Source organism: Acomys minous (genome assembly GCF_964271855.1).
Source record: "Acomys minous genome assembly, chromosome: 15".
Lineage (NCBI taxonomy): Eukaryota > Metazoa > Chordata > Mammalia > Rodentia > Muridae > Acomys > Acomys minous.
In genome coordinates, this window is record NC_140497.1 from 98,583,557 (window position 1) to 98,590,718 (window position 7,162).

General features: G+C 49.1%; 1 pseudogene across 1 annotated transcript; it reads right to left on the reverse strand.

The window, feature by feature from the left end:
- Nucleotides 1-3,503: 3,503 nt before the first annotated feature.
- Nucleotides 3,504-6,192, reverse strand: LOC311584239 (annotated as a pseudogene). Its single transcript has 3 exons — nucleotides 6,188-6,192; nucleotides 5,459-6,055; nucleotides 3,504-3,608 (listed from the first exon to the last, which is right to left on the reverse strand). The product of its transcript is annotated as an uncharacterized misc_RNA (transcript).
- Nucleotides 6,193-7,162: the final 970 nt, after the last annotated feature.

Here is a 7,162-nt window from a genome sequence, read left to right on the forward strand (position 1 = left end):
AGCATGCAGGTTTTTATCTAACTGCCAGAAGTCCCCCTATAGCCAGTTTGTTTCTGATTTTTTATTTTATTTGTTGTTGTTGTTGCTGTTGTTTGGTTTTTCGAGACAAGGTTTTTCCTCTGTGCAGCTGTGGCTGTCCTGGACTCACTCTGTAGACCAGGCTGGCCTCGAACTCACAGAGATTCACCTGCGTCTGCCTCCCGAGTGCTGGGACTAAAGGTGTACACCACCACGCCCAGCTCAGCCAGTCTGTTTCTGGACCACCCTGCGGAGTTTGGGGAACTGGAATTTCCTTTGGACCTGACAGTAACAATAAACAAACAAGTAATAAAAAATAAATATAAATAAATGAACTTAAAAGATGGCAAGTTTTGTGTATTTTTATTGTCTATGTCTGCATAGTCTTGGAGACAGGCAAGGTCTTGCCACATCGCCCAGAAGCCCAGGCAGGCCTCAGTGGCGGTGGTGCTGGGACTACAGGTGTGCCCATTGACACTGAGTAAATGCTCCAATGATGTTTTGAAAATTAAAAAAAAAAAAGGAAGTGAGAAAATAAGAGTTTTTCTTAAAATGAAGAAGTAGAAGCCCACAAAGTGGGTGCTTTATTTTGGTTTTTTTGTTTTGCTTCTTTTCTAGACAGGGTCTCTCTGTGTAGCTTTGGCTGCCCTTAGACTTCGCTTTGTAGACCAGGCTGGCCTTGAACTCACAGATATCCACCTGCCTCTGCCTCCCGAGTGCTGGGATAAAAGGTGTGCACCACCATGCCCGGCAAAGTGGGTGCTTTAAACGCGTAGATTTATTTCTCACACGTTTTCGAGGTTAATAGAAAATCAAACGGTTAGCACGTATGGTTTCTACCCTTGCCTACGACGTTGTGGAACCACAAGGGGTCGCCCCGGCCTCTTGGCATAGTCTCCGAGGAAGCCTTAATGCTTCTTCGTTGTCTCCACCCTAAGGTCTACAAAGGGCAGGCTGCCTGTGCAGCCCAGGGCTCAGTGCTGGGATCACAAGTGTGGCCTTGCACACCTAGCTCCTTCTCGTGTACAGTGCTCAAGCCACACCACCTACAGCGGCCCCCCCTGCCCCCCCCCCCCCCGTGAGGGAATGAGAAGTCCCACCCCGGCCCCAACAGTCTCCCCAGATGCCCTGATTTCTCACTTCCCCAAGTAAGCCTTTTCTGTTTTGGTTTGGTTTGGTTTGGTTTTTTTTTTTTTAATTTTTATTTTATTTATTATTATTATTTTGTTGTTGGTTTGGTTTTTCTTTCTTTTTTTTTTCTTTTTTGGTTTTTCAAGACAGGGTTTCTCTGTGTAGCCTTGGGTGTCCTAGACTCACTTTGTAGACCAGGCTAGCCTCGAACTCACAGCTACCCGCCTGCCTCGGCCTCCTGAGTGCTGGGATTAAAGGCGTGCGCCACCACGCCCGGCTTGGTTTGGTTTTTCAAGACAGGGTTTCTCTGTATAACAGCTCTGGTTGTCCTGGAACTCCCTCTGTAGTCCAGGCTGGCCTCAAACTCACGGAGATCCACCTGCCTCTGCCTCCCAAGTGCTGAGATTAAAGGATAGAAGGCGTGCGCCACAACCGCCCAGCCCCCAAATAAATTTATAGACCTCACATCACCTGACTGGGTGTCCCTCATCGCCTGTGTATTCAGAGCACTGTGCTGCACCTGAGGAATTCCTTACTCTCCTGGACCACCAATTACCTGAAATAGCCCCGATTTCTCTGAGACTGTCTTGGTTATGGTTATTTTTGCTGTGATGAAACACCATGACCAAAAGCAATTTGGGAAGGAAAGGGTTTATTTCGCTCAGGGCAGGGACCTGGAAGCAGGAGCTTGCTCCCCACCATGGCTTGCTCAGCCTGCTTTCTTACAGGCTGAGATCTCCCATCAGTCACTAATTAAGAAAATGTCCTACAGCTGAAATGTGGTGGCACACGCCTTTAATCCCAGCACTCAGGAAGCCCGAAGCAGGCAGATGCTGTGAGTTCGAGGCCAGCCTGGTCTACAAAGTGAGTGCAGGACAGCCAAAGCTACACAGAGAAACCCTGTCTCAAAAAACAAATAAAAACAAAAGAAAGAGATGTTAGTGTCATAGACAGACAGACAAAGGCATAATGGGGGCTCTGAGTAGAGTTTGGGCCCTAGTACCAGCAGCTGATAGCATGCTGGGACTCTTTTGAGATCCAAACTCAGATTTTCACACTTGCACAGTGGGCAATTTACCAACTAGACCGACTCCCCAGAATCCCCATAGTGTGGCACTATGCCCCAGGGGATCTGAACAAACATCTACTCAGCCGCTAGAGAACTGACGATGGACCAATGCACTGATAACACCAGGCCCAACCTAGCAAAACAATGATTTTTGAGGGGGTTGCAGGAGTACGGGGGGGGGGGGGGGTGCGGGGGGGCTACTAGGAGTAGAAGAAATGATTTAAAGACAGTGGCATCACCAAAGCCCACCCAGCATGGGTGACAGCTCAGCAAAGCTGGGAGCCTGGAGCACACTGCACAGCCTGCAGGCAGCACAGCAGGTGGGAGGGTGGCCTTTCCCTGTCACTCCATTGATCTATGACACTGCTAGACCGCTTGGTCAGAGTCTCTTCCAAACAGCTCAGCTTTCCTGAGAGTCTTCTAGGCAGCTCAGCTGGTCTCTGCTTCTTCCACTTAGCCAGGCTTCTCTGAGTCTTTAGGAAGCCTCAGGTTGTGTGAGAGTGACTCTTAGCAGTCTTTACCACTTAGATATTGTTGGAGTGGGAGGGACCTAGTGAATTTGCTCAGTTTCAGGGATTTCCTTAAGCTATTTTTGCTTGTTTACTTCCTGTCTTTTTTTCTGTTTTTGGTTTTCAGAGACAGGGTCTCTCTGTGTAGCCTTGTGTGTCCTGGACTCACTTTGTAGACCAGGCTGGCCTTGAACTCACAGCCATCTGCCTGCTTTTGCTTCCCGACTGCTAGGATTAAAGGGCCACACCAGCACTACCCAACATTTAATTAATTAATTTTTTTTTTTACTTTATGTGCATTGACATTTTGCCTGCATGTGTGTCTGTGTGAGGGGGTCGGAGCCCCTGTACAGACAGCTGTGAGCTGCAAGGCACGCTGACAGCTGAACTAGAGTCCCGTTAGAGAGCAGCCAGTGCTCATGACCCCTGAGCCACCTCTTAGCCTAACAGGCCATGATGTTTGCTCTTCCTATTTGGTGACCCCCACAAACCTTCCTCCCTGATCCCTAGTAGAGAGAGGGGTGTTTGCCTTGATTAGCTGTTGAACCCTCAGGTTTAGTTCCTCTTAGGTTGGGCCCAAGAAATGAGAATGTGGGGTTGGGGTGGTGGCAAAATAACTCAACAGGTAAAAATGCCCGCCATCAATCAAGCCTGGAGACCCAAATTTAATCACTGGAACCCACAGGGGAATGAGCATGGTGACTCACAAATGTCCTCTGGCCTGCACACGCATGCCCTCTATGTGTGCTCATACACATTGTAACACACGAATACTATTAATAAGGAACTGAGAATGGCATTAATAGTTCACCTTGGTGTCGCCATTCCATGCCACTAGACTCCTGCTCCACTTCCATATCGTCACGGGAACCCCCAAATTCCTGTGCAGTCCAGCCAGTGAGAACCGAGACAGCTCCGAGAGGTGACCCTACCCAGTTCCCTGTCCCATGAGCAGGGGGAGATGGCTATTTTTCTACAAATATCTGCCCATTCGCACTGTTTGCACAAACCTTCGGCCTCAAGAGACGGTGGCATGTTCTCCACGTCCCCGCGCACCCCATCTCCAGGTCACAAGAGGAGACACCAAAATCCCATATTCAGAAAGCCTGGAAGCCAGGCGAGAACTTCGCGGCTGAGGCAAGAGGACCAGTGCAAACTCAAGGACAGCATCAACTAGGGAGTGAATTCTGGGCCAACCAGAGCTGTGAATTCTTATTAAACCCCCTGGAAAGTCCCTCAAACAGTGATTCCAATATGGAAGCCACTTTTTATCTCTCTTATCAGTTTAAGACTTAACATATGGTGGGCTGGAGAGATGGCTCAGAAGTTAAGAGCACTGGTTGCTCTTCTAAAGGTCCTGAGTTCAATTCCCAGCAACCACATGTTGGCTCACAACCATCTACAATGAGATCTGATGCCCTCTTCTGACATGCAGGCGAAACACTGTATACATAATAAATAAATGAATCTTAAAAAAAAAAAAAAGAATTAACATATGTCGGCTGAGATGGTGGCCCCGTGGTCAATTGCTTGTCGAGTATTCCTCAGGCCCTAGATTCAACCCAACCCTACCAAAACAAATATGGTGGCACTTGGAATGTGGCTAGCGTTACCGTCTCACCAGCAAGAACGACGCTGCACACACAAACAGGATCCTTCTGCAGTAAAGCTTTAATGCATCTTGAGAGGGAGAGCATAAGCTTACAGCAAGTAAAATGGAGACAGAGAGACCAAACAGCAGAAACCCATCCCTTATATAGGAAACTATCCTCCGCTTAGGATGTGTCAGTCCCTGATTGGCTGTTGCTCATCGGGCGAGATGACGCCACGGCAGAGGCAGAGCACAACGAGTGGAAAATCCCTTCGCACATGCGCAGATTAGTTGTTTGTCAGCATGGGACACAGGATGTCAGCGCCATCTTGTAATGGCGAATGTGAGCGCGGCTTCCCACATTGGAAGACTTAAGTAGGAGTCCCAAACACTTGAGGCCAGCCAGGCCTACATGGCAAGGGCAGTGGCTACATAGCAAGACTATCTCAAAATACCAGGGGCCGGGGCAGGGGTGGCCCACACCTTCAATCCCAACACTCGGGAGGCAGAGGCAGGTGGATCGCTGTGAGTTTGAGGCCAGCCTGGTCTACAAAGCCGGTCCAGAACAGCCAAGGCTACACAGAGAGACCCTGTCTTGAAAACAAAACAAAGCAAACAAATAAAAATACCAGAACAGCTCAGGAGATGGTGGTGCATGCCTTTAATCCCAGCACTTGGAGGCAAAGCAGGTGGGTCTCTTAGTTCCAGGCCAGCCAGGGTTACACAGTGAGAACCTGCCTTAGGACAAAACAAAGCAAACACCCTCTCCCCTTGATATTGCAAAACCAATGGAAATGAACACAACATTCAGTCAGGGGACTGGAAAATATTAAGTAGGTGAAGAGGGAAATTGCAGAACCCATAGCACTTAAAAACTGAAAGACTGCAGTCCTGTGTCTTTGCACACTAGGATCAAAGGAAGAAAAATGAATCAGTCATAAAATACTGCCAGCAACCGAGCTACATGCGGTGCACAGTCTGCGTGCGCAGACCCACTAAAGGGCTGTGAGAAAGTTCGGGAGATGCCTGTGAGGCCTTGTCTATCCAAAATAAGACTGAAAATAGTTCAGTTAAGAGACCCGCAAAAATACGTTTTATAAGGACTGCAAGCCGAGCAGCAAAATACTCTTGGTCTGTTACGGGGATTGTGGCATTTTCAAATTCTGGGCTTTCCATCAGCCTGTTGCCTATTTCATATAAAAGTTCCCAAGACTCAACGGTGCACTCTTGGGTGACATTGACTGTGGAAGCCTTGAACTCTTGTACCAGGTCAGTGGCTGGGAGCTTCTCAGCATACTTATCGAGCAGCTCTGCAGTCTCGTTCATAGGTACACGCCTCAGGCCGTGAGGCTGAGTGCTGGACTCTCTTCCAATCCCCAGGGGAAGGCCCTAGACACCTCAGAATGGCTTTGTTATTGTCAGTCCCTTCTTCCCTGCTGTGCTTTAGCCTCTCAAGGAGGGTTTTGGTCCTGTCTTTTCCTCCCTCTTTACTGAGCTGAAGCTGCAGATAGCGCGCCTCCCTGGGGCAGCCAAAGTCCTCCAGGAGGCACTGTCAGTGCTAGGAGGGACAGGTACTCAGACAGGGGAGCTAAGGAGGGCACCGTGTACAGGAGGTCCCGGCAGGTGCCAGGGGCTGGACGGGGGATCTGGCCGGCGGACACATTTGATGTAGGCTCTGCTTTTGCAACAGCTGATGGTTGCGGAGGACAGTAAGACACAGCCCAGGAACAAAGGGGCCTGGATCATGGTGAGTCAGTCCTGTTGGTGAGGAGGTGGGAAAACGTTCAACAAGGACAGGTGCCAAGGACAGTCAGAGCCTGAAGGAGTCCTAGCCTTTGGAGACTTCAACTTCCCTGGACATGTTTTCACCCCATCTTAGAGGCTGTTTGTTTCACCTGTCTGAAAAACAGCAGGCAGAGGAACCAGGTGGCTGTGTCGTGTCTGTCTCAGCACGTTCATAGGTGGAGTTTCTGCCTTCCAGATCTTAGGTGCCCGTAGCTGATGACTCTAAAAACAAACATTCTCAAATATTTACCAACTTTTTCTGGGCTAGACTTTGTCCGGCCAGCTATTACCCCATCCAGACACACAGGGCTTCCTCCTTTGTGGCTCTGCTGTCCCTAGACCATAGTCCAGTTATCCTAAATAGTTATTTAGACCTAACCCAGACCAGACAAAGCACCTCTGTATCTCCTAAGCTATGGAACATTTTTGTCTCTTTTGCGACAGGGTCTTCTGTAGTCCTGGCTGGCATGGAACTCAATTAAGTTGCCAAGGTTGACCCTGAACTCCTGATCCTTTGCCATCACCTTCCTAGTATGGGGATTTATGGGTATCTGCCACCTTGAAGGTCCTCCCTAGGACACACACCCCCACCCCAGACAGGGTCTCTCTGTGTAGCCTTGGCTGTCCTGGACTCCCTTTGTAGACCAGGCTGGCTTCGAACTCACGCCTGGCACCTTGAAGTTTATATGGAACTGGAAATCAAATCCAAGGATTCATGCAAGCAAAGCAAGCACATTACCAACTGTCCATATATATTCCCCACTTTAAAGAATTACCAATCAAAAGTTTTGAAAAGCCGGGCGTGGTGGCGCACGCCTTTAATCCCAGCACTCGGGAGGCAGAGGCAGGTGGATTGCTGTGAGTTCGAAGCCAGCCTGGTCTTTCCAGCCCCTTTTTTTCCTTCTTAAAGTAGTTTCCACTAGCTTATCCGGGATGGCCTCAAATTCCAGATCTTCTCGAAGCCTCATGAGGACTCAAACAGCAAGCACCAGGATGAAGTGTCCTGAGGTGACCCTGCTTTTGCCTACTGGAGAAGAACAACAAAAGAAAAGAGAAGTC